The sequence below is a fragment of the Sus scrofa genome, chromosome 14, assembly GCF_054392235.1.
Source record: "Sus scrofa isolate SSC_HxYL_T2T_F1_AM1 chromosome 14, Sscrofa_HxYL_maternal_Yorkshire_Landrace_v2.0, whole genome shotgun sequence".
Lineage (NCBI taxonomy): Eukaryota > Metazoa > Chordata > Mammalia > Artiodactyla > Suidae > Sus > Sus scrofa.
This window is the reverse complement of record NC_139396.1, coordinates 115,080,574-115,098,205: the sequence shown is the minus strand read 5'-3', so window position 1 is coordinate 115,098,205 and position 17,632 is coordinate 115,080,574. Positions and strand designations below refer to the sequence as shown.

General features: G+C 35.0%; 1 protein-coding gene across 2 annotated transcripts in view; it reads right to left on the bottom strand.

Annotated features, from left to right (window-relative positions):
• The window catches only part of LOC146396953 (uncharacterized), an 866,748-nt gene that overhangs the window by 556,048 nt on the left and 293,068 nt on the right, over positions 1 to 17,632 (bottom strand). The window lies entirely within an intron of this gene.

Sequence of the window (17,632 nt, the reverse complement as noted above, 5' to 3'; positions counted from 1 at the left end):
TAAGTGAAGGATAACTGAGACATGACAAAATGTATTATATATCCACAATGTGTCAGAACATATAAATCTAACTTTTAAAATATATATAATTATCACTAAAAAAGATGGGTATAATTACTTTCACAAGCTCTTTTCACATATTCTTAAAACCCCAGGACACTTTTCAAATATTAACATGAAAAGGTGTCAATACTGTGTATAGACCATAAAGCCTAGTGTTCACATATGGAAAAATTAGATAGCCAGACTTCTTCAGGGAACACATCTTAAAAATATTTGTTTCTCTCTAAGCTTAACAGATTTTGTTAAAGACTGTGTAGCCTACTGGCTTCCATATAATTGATTCCTTTTTGAACAAGGGCAAATAAACATTCAGGAATTTATAAAACTTGTTTGGCATAAATTTTGCAATTTGCCTTTATGATTGTATAGAAACACATTTACAGAAACACACATACACTTACAGAAAAATAGGATGTGTTTCACAGACCTGGACTTAGAAAAATTGGTTTCTACATTATTCTGCCAAAAATTGGTTTCTACATTATTCTGCCAATTACATATACATTACTCCTTACTTTAATTATGGCAACCAGTACTCTAATACACTTGATCTAACCAATTTCTAGAGAATAAGACCCAACTTTGAATACAACAGAAAAACCAATAACTCTGTGACCTATGCTTACTGGAGAAAAATTACAATGAGAAGAACAAACCAAGGAGAAAATCACTCAAGGTCTTCATGAATGCCTCAATATAATCTGGAAATAATTACTGTCAGTTCACAGACAAATGTCCCAGTACACTACAGAAGCGATTTTAAATAAATTTATTTCCCTCATAATTTGCAAATAACTTTAAAGAAAACTCTCCTCCCTTATCTCAGAAAATCAACCCCCTTAATGTGTATCACTGAATACAATGGCTTAACTCGATGTATTGTGTTGTGCTGTTGAGTAATTTTTTCAACTTTTTGCAGCAGAATGTCTTTACAATGAACTTCAACCAAGTTTCACTGCAGTAATCGTATTATCTTGCTGTAATCATTTCACCTTGTTCCCAGAAATACTTCCATTTCAACTAATTTCTAACTGCGTAAGAAAGCCCCACATACTCTATTAATAGATTTGTATTTAATCATAAACAATCATATCCTTTTTGGGCATCTTGAGAAATCCAATTTGTGATTTCTTTTTAAGCTTCTTACAAGTGCAGGTAGAATAATAATAACCTTAAAAATGAGATTTAAACATTTCTAGATTACTCTGTTTTATTATTTTAAATGAGACATAATGGCTAGCAAATTTTCTCTGATATCAATTTTTAAAAAAATCTCAGTTTTGGGAAGCTTTAAATGTAAAAAAGTATGCAAAAACAGGATGCAGGTCACATTTTTGTGTTTCTAAATTTCTTAGTTAAAAAAAATATGAAATATTACTTTTGCTCTACCAGCTATTTGAATTAAACTGTTTTGATTAATCATGAAATTTGTATTTTTTTAGTTCTTATAAAATAGGGCAGAATAAAATGATGGAGAAGAAGAGGAAGAAGAGGTTAGGAAGAGAACACCTCAAGTTCCCAGGTGCTTTCTACTTCTGTAGCATGGTAATCAAAGTACATCATAAATGTTCAGTATCATAAAGAAACAGTTGTAACAGTAACAATATCCACTGACTATTTTGGTGATTGATTCAAACTATTAACCAAAATAAATCCCTGAGATAGGCATATTCTGAACATTACTGTATAAAGTATCAGGCTACTATATTCTGTTGTCACTAAGGGGTGTGTATGTGTTCATAATTAAGCCAATATTTTTCTGTGAATTCCCCAGACCCTCAGAGACATGATTTCACAGATCAGTAAAACCTAATTTTACTAAACTTTGCAGAAACCTAACCTTGGGTGGAGAGGCTACTGAGCAAAACCCTATTTGAGATTTAATGCACCGGAAAGGGATTAAAAACATGGGTTATTTTATTCTACCCAATCTCCTTTTCCTATTCAGACAGTTTTGAAACCATTCCCAAGCTCCACCCCTGATTCCCCCAACACACACATATTTCACTCATTTCTTTTGGGGAACTACTTTTCCCACACTACCTATATTCATGTCATTCTGCTGAGGCTTCTAATCATATTGTCATACTCATCAACCATGGTCATTATTCCAGAGTTTGGGCTAATGTCTCAAATAAGGCCATTCAGACCCCTTACCTCATATTTTTATGTACTGAACCTGAGAAAACTCTTTCTCTCTTGGCTCTGAGACTACTTAACCATAATAATGCAACTCTAGAGTTGTCTGCATCCATTTCTTCTCCTCACTTAAGAATAACTTGCCTACAGCAGAGAGGTGAGAGGCTACAAAAAGTGTAGGGCTTAGCAGACTTGGCCAACACCCCCAAGTTAGAAGGCACAGTGTGCTAAAAGACTATACTCACTTCTTCCACCACTTGCAAATTCTAGAGGTTCCTAAACCACCCACATGTTTGAGATTTCACAGGACTCACTTACAGCTATTATTCTCAGTTACAGTTTATTACAGGAAAAGAATGCAGATTAACATCAGCTAAAGGAAGACACACGCAGAACAGAATCAGGAAGGTTACAAATGTAGAGTTTCTGTTGTCCTCTCCCTTAGAATCAGGATGCTTTCATTATTTTCCCTGTCATTGATAAGTAACAATACACATGGAGTACTACCAACCAAGGAAGCTCATCTCAGCTTCAGTATTCAGAGTTTTTATTGGAGCTGCCTGATATAAGCATGTTTGACTGCCCATGTTGCTGATTTCACTCTCCAGGTAGACTGAGGACTCATCATCAGATTACCCTAACTCAAGAGTGTCAATCATCCTGGCATGGCCAGCCCCCACCCGAAATCACATTTTTAGTACTATCTATATGACCCAAAGCCCTCAGACCAACAAATATATTCCTATCAAGCACAATATTCCAAGAGCCCAGTTATTGTTTCCTGGAAACCAAGGGCAAAGGCCAGACATTTTCTTTGGCCAAAGCCACATTCTTTACTACCCAGAAGACTACATATGAGGGGAGAGAGAAAGAACAAAGAGGAAGAGAGCATTTTTGAGTCCTATATCTGGTGGTGGTTAAGGACTGTTCCACTTCTATCCAGGTTACTTAAGTCATTACATTCCCTTTTTGCCTAAAAAAAAGACTCAGTTGGGTTTCTATTACTTTTCAATTAAAAAGGAAGAGAAAGAAGGTGGTAGAAAAGCAGAATATTTTGATCCTAATGAAAGGTTTTTGTGACATCCCTGACCAAAAGTGATATTTTAATCACTTTTCATAGTAACTGTCCGACTAACATACAAATAGCCATAATTATAAAAGCAGTAAAGAAATATATTGCATTCAAATTTAAAACTGCAACAGAAATGAACTCCTTGAATTTATTCTAAGAAAATAAAACATTAGCTACTTTTGCCCATTTGCACATTCCTTAGTCTTTTGACTAACCAAGCCAAGATTCCCTCCAAGCCCCTGAGAACTGAAACAATCAAAAGCATCCTAACCTCTCATTGCATCATTACCCAGGTATCTCTTTAGTTTTATGCTCCTAGTGAAGGAATACAAGATTGGGAAAAGCCCAAGGGACTTTGGAGCTATTCCAACTGGATTGCCTTAGAATAAAATGTCCAGTTTTAACCAGGGTTGTATGTGTCCAAAAATCACTGAAAACAATTTTTAAGTATATATTCTTCAGATCCCATTCAGACCTTAGGAGTCTGTTGGCACATTGGTAAAGCTCTTTCATTGTTCACCTGTCCACCTCCAATTAAGAATATTTGCCATATTAACCAGTTTTCTCTATGCATGTGTCTCAGCAAAGATAAAGAAAAACTCTACTGTGGGGCTAAGGGATACTTTACAAACTAATGAATAATTTAGTGGCTAACGTATCATAGGCATTCAATAAAAGTTCTTTATATATAAATATATAAATGCATTATATGTCATTCATCCACCATATGTTCATTTGATTATTCTGGGAATTTCTCCAGAATACAAGCAAACAACAGAGTTTTGCTGCTGTCATGTGTTTCATTCAAATCTAACATAGGCATTAGGTTAAGGAATTCCCCCTCTTTTGCATCAACAGCATGAACTCTAAACAGCCCTTTCTAAAAAATATTTTTATTGAAATATGGCTGACTTAAAATGCTATGTTAATTTCGTCTGTAAAGCAAAGTGATTCAGTTATAAATAAACATTTTAGTATATTCTTTTCCATTATTGTTTATCCTAGGATACTAAGTATAGTTCCCTGTGCTATGCAGTAGGACCTTGTTGTTTATTCATTCTACATACAATAGCTTACATTTGCTAACCCACTGCATGTGTCTAAACATGGTAAATCTGGCCTGGTCTGGGTAACAGGCAGAATGTTTATTTACCAAAGCCTCAGTTCATAGATCTAGAGAGTGAGAGTTGAACCATTTCTAAGAGAGAATGCCAAGCCTGATCAAATTCAGGGAAGTATTCTCTAGCAAACATAACAATGGCTCCTTCAAAGATACCTACATCTTACCCCTGGCACTTGTGCATGTGTTACCTTACATCGCAAAAATGACACTGAAGATACTTTCCCTGATTATCTAGGTAGGCAATCCGGACAGGGCCAATGTAATCACAAGGGCCCTAACAAGAGGAGAGCAAGTGGGCCAAAGAAAGTCAGAAAATATTCACCTATTCACATGATAAAGGCAGAGGCTGGAGTGATACAATCTGAAAATGAAGGAACGTGTCAGGAGTTAAAGAAAGCAGTCAGCCTCTAGAAGCTGGAAAAGGCAAGAAAGCTCCTCTCCTAGAGCTCCCAGAAGGAACACAGACCTGCTGACACTTGATTTTAGGCCTATAAAGCTGGTTTTGTGTGTCTGATTTTCAGGACTCTAAGATATTAAGTTCATGTTACATGAAACTAACTTTGTGATAATGTGTTTCAGCAGCAGTATGAAACTAGTCCCCCCCCCCACACACACACACAACTGCATCTTTAAAATAAAAGGCCTGAAGTAGTATTCTTTAAGTTTGAGGAAGCACTGGGATATCTCATTTTCCCTCCTAGAGTTAAACAGACCATGACGCAGACTCACTAATACCACTTGCAGAAAAATAACAAAATAAAGCACCTCTAATTGTAACACCTCTACCTCATTCATTTCATTTTCTTTAATTAAGCAAAGCAGCAGAACAGTGAACAACTTGTGTTTGTTTTGTGGTGTTATTTGGTCCACCACCTATTGCCCATTCTTCACTCTTGTCTTCTTTTAGGGAAGCACTCATCTTCACCCTTCATCAGTGCTCTGACAAATCATACTATATAGCTCCAGAAACGGATGGGCACATGATGCCACATCTATGTAATTAAAATATTCCACACAATTGACTACAACGACTGGCTCAGGAAGAGGCATACAATCCAAGTCAATCCAATGAAAACCAGTCTCAATGCTTCAGCTAATGCCATAGGTAGAAATGCAGTCACAGAGTGACTGGTGACTTGCTTTATCTTCTCAATGAAGGTTCATTTCTGAGAAATGGTCATATGGGGAAACACATAGAGGCAAGAGATGGAGAAAGGCAGACAGAGGGATATAGAGAGACAAATGGAGAAAGAAACACTGAAGCTCTGATGGCCCCTGTGTCCAAAGATCACTTCCTTAGAAATTCACAGTTATGTGAACAATTCAATTTCTTTGTTGGTTCAAACAGTCTTTGAGTGGAAGTTTTGTGATTTGAACAGCCAGAATCCTAACACAGTAACACAACTGCACTTAGATCACAGCAGTATGAAGCAGGTACCAGGCCCAGCTGGATCTCAGGAAGTGCAAAAGATGCCAGTCTCTCCATCTTTAGCTTCAAATGTAAACACTCACAAATCTGCAAAGAAATAACAAGCATTCCTTACCTATTCACTGATGCCTGATAATGTGAAAAGTTTCACTAAACCAGAGAGATAGAGGGCTTATAGTTTGATACCTGTAGGGGAGAGGAAATTTATGACTGATTTCAATAGTCGACAAAGTGACTATCATTCAAATTTTGACACTCTGAATATGAAAAGGGGCACTAATAATAAGCATGCCAAGGCAACAGACATAAATAATGACTGGCCAGTTCAAAACAGGATACGTGATCATCTTACCCAGAAAGAACATAGCAAGCAAACTGGTATTTAGGTCAGTAGGCCTGAGTTCAAGTCCTGCTTCTATCGCTGCAGGTTTGTGAGCACTTCAGCATTCAGAGCTTTCATTTAACTCATTTTGAAGTTGGTGAGATAAACGGCTCTCAAATGGTTGGTGTAGGGATCAAATAAAGAAAATATAAGCACTTACCAATTCAAAGCCTTATGTCAGTTAGTTTTCTTATTTATTAGATTCTGATTTTGTTAGAAGAAGGAAAGATACAAGAGTACTACAGAGATAGAGTGAGACAAGAAATGACTAAAGGATGCAAAGTGGTCAAGGGTGGCTCTAAACACCCAGCTTAGAGTTTAGACATTTTTGCCTGTAGTCAGACGCAACATTTCTTGAAGGTAGATGGCACCACCTACAGGTAGTATATGTAAGGCTGTGCTGGCACAGTTTTTGAGTCTTTGTAATAAGGACGTTTTGTAAGCATTTCCATCAAAGGAATTGATCATTGAGGAGCTGGCAGTTTGCCCAGCTCCACAAACTGGAGCCCTACTCTGATCCATTTAAATGTTATGTCATCATCTTAAGAAAACACTTCTCAGTAAATCTCTGATTTTACTTCTTTTGACTTGACTTGGACACAGGCCCCCATTCCCCCAGCCAGTGAGCTATGGGATCTTTAGGAATTCACTTAAGCTCTGAAATGTGCTTTCCCTAAATGAGGGTGTAGAGTTATTAACATAATATACTGTGAGGTCCAGTTATAATTCAACATCTGGCTCCACTAGTTACCTTAAAAAAATTATTTGCCCTTCAAAACCTTTGTTTCCTTAGCTATGAGATGAGAATAACAATAGTATCTATCTCTTGAATTTGTTAGGAAAATTAAATGAGATGCTGCATACAATGCAGTTACCACAACACCTGGCTAATGGAACTCATGCTTGATAGTGGGTTATTTTATTTCCTTGGTCTCTCCAACCCATAGCCATGTACAGTTAAAGTAATGAGATCTAAACCAATGTAAGTGGAATTTATTTAGCTTTCAAAATGTACATGGCCATTGGCTTAACAAATCTAGCTTCCAAAATATAGAGTTCTAACTCATTCTTTCCCTCATTGACTGGTTTGAAGATGTGCGCATGCATGATTTGTACCCTTCAGGATAGCTATTTTACTAAACTCAAAGAAAGTGGCCAAGGAGATGTCTACCCACCTCCAAATAATCTCTACCTCTTAATTCCATTCAGATTGGAATTTGAAATGGAAATAAGATTAGTGCCATGTATACTTTAGTTCAGAATATCCAAGTGGGCATTTTTTCTTTAGATTTGACATGTACGGTATTTTAAACAATAGTCGTTTAATAGAAAATGTTGAAAGTCTTTTTCTATGCAGCAGTTGCTTTTAGTTTCAAGAAGAAACTTTATATTTTCAGGAGCTTTTTAAAAATATCTTTTCTAATCCACAAATTGGCCATTTGCGCTGTTTCATCTCTATTCCCACTATTATTTGAAATCCAATACAAATAACTTAAAATAGAATAAAATCATGGTCAAAAAATATAAGGACCAGAGTTCCTGTCATGGCTCAGTGGTTAATGAATCCGACTAGGAACCATGAGGTTGCGGGTTTGATCCCTTACCTTGCTCAGCAGGTTAAGGATCCGGCATTGCTGTGAGCTGTCGTGTGGGTCAAAAATATGACTCAGATCCCATGTTGCTGTGACTGTGGCATACATAGGCCAGTGGCTACAGCTCCAATTAGACCTCCAGCCTGGGAACCTCCATATGCCGTGGGAATGGCCCCAGAAAAGGCAAAAGTGCAAAAATAAATAAAATAAAATAAATTAAAAAAATATGAGGACCAAATTCAAACTATTTAGAAATTCTGTCCTTTTTGTTACAGCCCACAGAACTTTATCAATTCAAACCAAGTACTATATTTAGTCACATAAACCTGGCTATGCATGATTCCACATAAGCATATAGAGTTTCTTTTAAAAGCCAAAGAAAAAGAACTTATCAGGAAAGTCGGGTATTATGTGTGCCTCTTCTGTTAAGCTTGCTTATAGAGCACACTCAGTGATGACAATTTACTCAAAAATCTGAGGAATTTGGAGTTCCCATAGTGGCACAGTGGTTAACGAATCTGACTAGGAACCATGAGGTTTCAGGTTCGATCCCTGCCCTTGCTCAGTGGGTTAATGATCCGGCGTTGCCGTGAGCTGTGGTGTAGGTTGCAGACACAGCTAGGATCCTGCGTTGCTGTGGCTCTGGCGTAGGCCAGTGGCTACAGCTCCGATTGGACCCCTAGCCTGGGAACTCCATATGCCGCAAGAGCGGCCCAAGAAAATGGCAAAAAGACAAAATAAAAAATAAAAAATAAAAAAAATAAAAATCTGAGGAATTTCTATGTTTAAAAATGTAGAGACAAATGTTAGTCTTTTAAAATAAAATAAATAATAGAAAGATCAAGAAACAGTTTATCTTTTCAAGAGAAAGATCTTGTGAATCTACAATGCTATCCATTTAAATCCAATTGCAGAAACCCAAATTAAAAATAAGCAAAATTTGAAACTTTAACAACTAACTCACACTAAAGATGCATTTTTCCCCTGGGTTAATTCCTTCATTTATTTTTCCTTAGATATGTTTAAAACTGAATGTACACTGTTTAAATATATCATGCAGACTGTGAAAATAGTTTTCAATTATATCTAATTATGCATTATTGGACACAGAGCCCATATCACAAATGGACCAAAGAAAGATGAAACTATGGTAGTGTGAGAAAATGGTCAACTAATTGATGGGACCACTGTCTAACAATAGACTTTAGAGACTAGAACAAACACTGATAAATGCTTGATGCAAAGTCTATGAAGGCATAGCAATGCAAACAGGGTCTCATGAGCCCTGTGATAAGAGGTTAAGACAACTGGCATTTGACCTTTTAGAGGTTACCTGGTAATGTCAAGGACATCTATTCTGAAATCAAGTTATAAGAGTTATGCCCCTAAGGCTAAGATTGATTAGGAGTGTATTCTAAACTAGTGTAACTTCATTTGTCCTCAGACACTCCATGTATCAGTCAAGGTAGTTTTCTTTGGAATTTTAACTTCAAAATACAAGCAGGGTTTTATGTAAATGTTATATGCTGAAGCAGAGGGGTCTAGAGGGGTGTGGAACTCCATAAGGTTTAGTAACTACTTTATTAAATAGTTCTTATGGTCGATTTCAGACTTGACACTAAATACACCAACCCTATCAAAAAACATTCAGACAGTGTTCAGCATTTTAGCAAAATGAGGCAACTAAATTCATTGATGACAAATGTACAATGGTTCAGAAAAAATATCAGAGATGTTACAGTTCATTTACAACCATACTGAATGATAAAAAAAAAGTGCCATTCCACAACAGATTGATCTTGTGGTGTTTCCCTGATGAACAGTTCATTGTAGCAAATCATATGTACTGGTTTAGGATAGAAAATGAATGTGCGAGTCATCCATGTGGATATTTAATATAAACAGTGGGGACCTCCAAAGAGATTTCTCTACATATTTAGAATTTTTTAGCTGTATGTCATGAGAAGACTGACCTGTATTAGTAAAATTCATAAGAAGGTATAACTTAGTGCTCAGAAGGATTCTGGAGTCACAGTGACACGGTCTTCATTTTTTAGTGCATATTCTCATGACACTACCAGGATTCTGTTTCCCCATAAGAGCCTTTTTGACATTTGGATGAGGCTCAAATTTAATTATACTTCCAAATAGCTACTCAGTGACTGTACTTGAATAAGAGAAATCTCAGAAAATCATTTCTAAACAAGTAGCTGATATAAAACACAAAATTTGCATTCTTCTGATTTATATTATAATTGTTATTACATCATTTTCAACATATAACTTACAGATTTTTACTAATATCTGTTGCAGCTTTAAAACATACTTCACTTTTCCCATATGTTATCTAGGACCTTACAATTACAGAATCACTAAGAAAAGGAGAGTATTTGAACTCTAATTTTTCAACTTCAGCTTTACAAACAATTTTGACCATCGAGATTATTGTTTAGACGACATTTTCTTTTAATTCAGCCATGATGGGTTGGTTTTCCCCATATATTTCTGTGATTTTTTTTAAACATTTCTTTACATTATCCTATTCCTTCAAATATAAAGCAATAAGTATGCTAATGATTGTTTAACTGATTGATTGTTTAGCTCTATCACCTTATTAAAAAGAGAGTTTCATTTATCTCTGGTATTTCCTTCAGAGTACCCACACACTCCTTTCTTCTTGTTCACAAACATCTTAATCTTGTTCACATCAGTAGAAGACTCAGAAAATCCATGGCCTCACTTCACTTCAAAAGTAGAGCTCTGTGGGAGCTTCCCAAGTTCAGAGATACAGAAAACAGTTTGTTGGTTTCCACAGGTATGGTTTGGGGGGATGGGCAAAATGGGTGAAGAGAGTCCAAAGACACAAACTTCCGATTAAACAATACATAAGTCCTGGATGTGTAATGTATAGCATGGTGACTCTAGTTAATAATACTGTATTGCATATTTGAAAGTTACTAAGAGAATAAATCTTAAAAGCTGTCATCACAAGAAAAAAATATTGAATTATATATGGTGACAGATATTAAATAGACTTCACAGTATTTACAAATACTGAATCATTAAGTTGTACATTCTGAAATTAATATAATGTTATATGTCAATTATACCTCATTTAAAAAAAAAAGAGTTGGTTTGAGCACACACTTTCCATTGTTTCATTGCTCATCAGTTATCTTCACAGCTTATTCAGTACCATGATATTGCATGCTCTCAAATCAATGACCCTAGTCAAGAAATAAACACCAGTGGCCATATAAGAGCAGTGACCGTACCTTATCCTGTTTCAACAATAATACTTTTAAGTAGGCCACAGTTTCTCAGAAATATTTTTTAAGAAAGGTCCTAAATATTAGCAGACCAAATCCAACAACACATAAAAAGGATCATATAGCATGATCAAGCTGGATTCATTCCATGGTCACAGGATAGATCAACATCCACAAATCAGTCAATGTGATACACATCGACAAAAGAAAACAACGTGATCATCTTAATAGATTCAGAAAGCATTTAACAACATTCAACATTTCATTCATGATGAAAATTTATCAAAGTGGGCATAGAAGAAACATGTCTCAACATTATAAAAGCCATTTCTGACAAACCCACAGCAAACATAATACTTAATGGTGAAAAGCTGAAAGCCTTGCTGGTAAAATCTAGAATAAGACAAGGAGGTTCACTCACATCACTTCTATTCAACATAGTATTGGAAGTTCTAGCCGTAGCAATTGGACAAGAAAAACAAATAAAAGGTATCCAAATTGGAATGGAAGATGTAAAATTGCCATTTTATAGGGATGACATTTCTAAAGACTCCACACAAAAACTATTAGAATGGATAAATAAATTCAGCATGGTAGCAGGATACAAGATTAACATACAGAAATCTGTTCCATTTGTTTACACTAATAATGACATATTAGAAAGGGGAAAAAATTCCCTTTTAAAATTGCATCAGAAAAATATACTTAAGAATAAACCTGACCAAGGAGGTGAAATACTTACATGCTATAACTATAAAACATTGTTAAAGGAAAGATGGCTCATAGAAATGTAAAGATATCACATGTTCTTGGTTTGAAAGAATTAAAATTGTTAAAATGTCCATACTACCCAAAGCAATCTATGAATTTAATGTAATCCCTATCAAATTACTCATGACATTTTTCACAGAACTAGAAGAAATAATCATAAAATTTACATGGAACCACAAAATGTCTTGAATTGTCAAAGTGAAAAAGAATAAAGCAGGAGGCATAATCTTCCCAGATTTCAAACAATATTCCAAAGATATAGTAATCAAAACGGTGTGATATTGGCACAAAAATAGACATAAAGATAAATGGAACAGAATAGGGAGCCCAGAAATAAACCAATATACCTACAGTCAATTAAACTTCAACAGAGGCAACATACAATGGAGAAAAGACAGTTGCTTCAGCCAGTTGTGTTGGGAAAGCTGGGCATTGTGTATAAATGGAGTTAGAGCACTCCTTCACACCATACACAAAAATGTGTTTCAAAATGGCTTCAACATTTAAATATAAGATACTCGACATCATAAAACTCCTAGAAGAAAACATAGACAAAACATTGTTTGACAAATTATAGCAATATCTTCTTAGATGAGTCTCCCAAGGCAAAAGAAATAAAATAAAAAATAAAGAAATAGGACCTAATCAAACTTACAAGCTTCTGCACAGCAAAGGAAACCATAAACTAAACAAAAAGATAACCTACAGAATGAGAGAAAATATTTATAAATGACGTACCAAACAAGGGACTAATTTCCAAGATATATGAACAGTTTATACAGCTCAATATACAAAAAAATAAAATAACCCAATCAAAATTGGGCAGAAAACCTAAACAGACACTCCTCCAAAGAAGATATAGATGTCCAACAGGCACATGAAAACATGCTTAATATTGCTAATTACTAGAGAAAAGCAAATTGAAACTACTATGAGGTACCATCTCACACAAACAAGAATGGCCAAAACCAAAAAGTCTACAAATAATAAATATTGGAAAAGGTATGAACAAAAGGGAACCCTTCCACACTACTGGTAGGAATGTAAACTGGTGCAGCCACTACAGAAAACATTAAAGAAGTATGGAGGCTCCTTTGAAAATGAAAAATAGAGTTATCATATGATCCAGCAATCCCACTCCTTGGCATATATCCAAAAAAGAAAAATATTCTAATTTGAAAATACACATGCACCCCAATGTTCAGAGCAGCACTATAGCACTATTTATAATAGACAAGACATGGAAAAAACTTAACTATCCAACACACACACAATTTTTATTCAGCCATAAAACACAATGAAATACTGCCATCTGCAGCAACATGGATGGACCTAGAGATTATCATACTAAATGAAGTCAGATAGAGAAAAACAAACATTATATCACTTTTACGTGCTATTTTTAAAAATAATACAAATGAACTTATATTGAAAAACAGAAGTAGATTCACAGACATGGAAAACAAATTTACAGTTACCAAAGGGGAAAAGGGTGGAAGCAGGATAAATTAGAAGTATGGGATTAATACATATACACTATTACACATAAAATGGGTAAATAGGGATTCACTGTATAGCACAGGGAACCATATTCAATATCTTATAATAACCTATGATGGAGAAAAATATTACTAGTATATATTCTTTTGAACATGCATATACACACACACACACATCTGAATGACTTTGTTGTACACCTGAAGCTAACACAATACTGTAAATCAACTATACTTCATTTTTTTTTAATTTAAAAAATAAAGGTCCTAAAAGAGAATAGTTGAGTAGAAAACTAAAGTATGAAAAACAGCTCTAAGAATAAGGTGAATAATGTGTCAGTTACACTTCCCCAACTGGTTTACTGAATTCTATCCTTTATTCAACACATTCTTTCTCCCAAGATCCTACCCCCCCCAAAAAACATCTCCTTATAACTTAAAATATGACCTTATTAATATGGTAAAGAAAAATCCTCCAGGAAATGTCCTGAGTACCTTCCCAGATGTTTTCTTGAGAAACACTAAAATTATTAGTTTAGTGAAAGGAAAAAAATGGGTGAATAAAATGTTTTAGTTCTCCTATCATAATGATAACATACCATTACATATGCTTGCCCTTTAATGCTTCACTCCTTACATCTTAAAATCCCTCTCCTACCACGTCCATGAAGAAAGATTACCGTCTTTTAGAAGTCTGTATATTCAGTATCTCTTCTAGAAATTAGTTCTCAATTTTCCATTCAGTTTTCTCTACTGCAGTCAACTAAATGTTATGTCCCCCAAAATTCATGTTAAATCCTAATACCTGATGGATGGTATTGGGAGGTGGGGCCTTTGGGAAGTGATTAGGTCAGAAAGGAAGAGATCTCATGAATGGAATTAGTGTCCTTAAAACAGAATCCAGAGAGTTTCCTTTGCCTTTCTGCCATGTGAGGACATGGCTATCTACAAACTAGAAAGTAGACCCTCACCAGACAGGGAATCTACAGTTACCTTGATCTTGGATGTCTCAGCCCCAGAACTATAAGGAATACATTTCTGTTCCTTATAAGCCATCTAGTCTATGGTATTTTGTTACAAAGGCCTGAACAGACAAAAACATCCAGTGGGAATAGAAGCACTCATTTGTGAATCTTTAATCATAGTTATTTTACTAGAATAATAAATTTATTCTTTATCTCTCCAACTAGATTATAAACTCTTAAGGAAAACTTATCTTATTCACTTTCCTATCCTGGAGTTTCATACAATATCTGGCACAGAGTTGGCATTCCATAATTGTACAATGAATTATATAAAAAGAAATGCAACAAAATTATAATAAAAAGCAAATAAATTTTCAGCTTTTAAACATATTTTTAAATCCATAAAGCTAAAAACATTTTAGCTCACCCTTTTGTCTTACATGGAAGAAATTTGAGGTCAAGAGAAATAACATGGTTAATGGACTAAGTTTGGGATCTATTATCATTTTTTTCAATTTTTTTTATTTATAGATATACTTTCAGGGATCATTAATTTTTATATCACACTTTCCATTTGTGTTACATGTGGAAGACTTAAAGTGCTGTAGTAATAAATGTCACTTTTTCTAGAAATAAATACTTTCTCATTAAAAATGATTTTTTGATAGCTTACCACAAGCAAGGTGCTGAACCAGTTCCTGAGAATTATACGAAAAAGTGTAAGCCCTTGTCCCTGGAGCTTAGTGGAGTTGTAATTATTGCAGCTAAATGAAAATTCTGCTTTGTGTTATATTCTCTTTTCTCTTTTCAGTCATTATGCTAGAACTAAAGAAGTTATTTGGGTATTGCTTCTCATGACATCTTCAAATCAATTTCATCATGCTTATGTGTCATCAATGATATAGCTACTTATTGCATACTGGAGAAAAGGAGGAAATAAAGTGGGAGGGAGGGTGCTGGGAAGGAAGAAAGTGAAGAAAGAAGGAAAGTAAGTATGAAAAGCAAGAGATAAAGTTTTTCCCACATCTTCAAATAAAGACCTGGCATAGAAATTTTAATCTGGGGTGGGTTTTTTTTGTTTTAATCTGTTAATTTTTTATTACTTTATTCTCCTGTTCCCATACCTCTTAATTTCTTTTTCCTGTAAAGATAATGGGTGATTATATAGCTACCAACTATTAAAATCTGCGTACTTCCTCCCTATTTAAAATTTTAGAGTAAATATAATTACTTACTCTTATTATGCTTATTGCAGAGTTGAAATAGCTCATTTACATGCATATTTCCTCAAATGATTTTCTTGCCTGAGATTTGGGGAGCAATTAAGTTATATTAGTTTAAATCAACAGATATTACTAAAATAATAATTACAGAATACACTAATGACAGCCCTTCTCTAAGAAATTTAAGTACTATTTATGCCACCTAATCATCCCAGAGAGATAAGTCACTGGTTTTCATAATCTGCAAACCATAGAGGAAAAGGAATATAAAAAAAATAGCATGGACTTAGAGAAGATCACTTAATATACATGGTTAAAATGAGAAGAATAATTCATGAATCTGAAATAACTACACTAACGTGCATTAAAATGCCATAATATTTACTGCATTTTAGTGTGAAACATGAGAATGCTTAAAATGAGAAAATTTTAAGCCTTGAAATTACAAACATTTATTGTGTACATAATAGGCCTTTTCTTTACAACACATTATGCACAAAATTAGTCCTTATGGAGATACTGAAGGCCTGTGAACAATTGTCATTCTTTTTAAGGGTATTTAAAATAGTTAAAAAGTTCCTTGGTGATAAAATATAGTTGAGAAATGTAATTAATACAAGTGATGCAACAAATGTCAACAAAAAATAGCAATTAACACAGTTCCATATTATTCTCAAGTTCCCTCTTTCAAAACTGAAAGGATAGTACCTTGGGTGGGAGGAAACCCATATGCGAAAAAATAATGTTGCTACATAATATACTTCATTGGCAGAAGCCTGTTCCCATGGTAACAGAATCACCTGAGGCAATGGTTGTTTTGTTCTTCTATCCATGAAACTACTTAAGATAAAATATGATCTTAGAATCAACAAACCAAAAAGAGTAGATTATTTCCTAGAATCATTGTTGTGTGTAATAGGTAACAACAGTATATTTGACTTCATATTTTTAAAACTGTGTAAAAACATCACATTGACTCTGTGTGATATTGGAGAACAAGATTAAACTTTTAGCAACTCTTCTTCTCCATTTCTAACCTGGTACCAACTTTCTACAGGCAGGAAACAGGCCAAGAAAACCACTCATGAGGGCATGATGCTCTATTCAAAAGAGATCAAGGAGCACACAAAACAAAATACAACCTGGAGGGTGAAGCAAAGAGATGTGGAGAGTAAGGGACTGATGAGCCACTGCCAAATAGCAGAAGTGGGTTCAATCAAGGAACAGTCTCTAGCCGAGTAGGGAGACCTAGCAGTATTTGCCCCAGACAGATTTTAGAATTACGATGAACGAATGTCTGCTACATGATTTTCTTCCTTTTCCTTTTTAAATGATTATGTCTCTTATTATTATACTGCCCCAAACTAACCCATATATTAGGTGTATGTGGTATTGATCAAGTTGTTAAATCTCTGAATTAGGAAAAACACATGCTGACTTAAAGTACATCATAAAATACTGGACTCTTAGCCTGTTGCTATGACTGAATAAGATTTCATGGGGCCTTTGAAAGAAATGAATGTATTTTGTATTTGGGAGGCCTATAATTTTGAACAAAGGATAGACTGTGGTAAACTGATGATGTTAATGTCATCCCCACATCCATTCCCTTTCTAGGTCCCTCACTTTATGACTATGAGATCAGCCTATGATTTGCTTTGACAAATGAGATGTTATCACATGTACTGTAATTAGATAATTGAAAAGTGCATGTGCAGTTCCATTTGCTAACATAGTGCTTGTTCTCTACTGTATCTGCAATCACCACAATAATGTGCAAGCCTGCCAGACGTATAAGAAAGGCAAAATGCTGAGGTCACTTAGACAATCTAACAGCCAGCAGGACCCAAAACATGTGAGGGGATATTGCCAAGACCAGTTAATCTCAGTCAAGATCAGCAGAAATGGCAAGCTAAAAATTTGTGAGGAATATAAATGGTGGTTGCTTTAAGCCACTAAGCCTTGGGATAGTTTGTTAAACAGCCATAACTAACTGATATACCTTCACTGGAATGATCTGGAACTAAGTTAGGTCCACATTCTATGGTCGACATGGATTATTAGACTTTAACCAGTTTCCGTGGAGCTTTACCAATTAATTCCTTCTC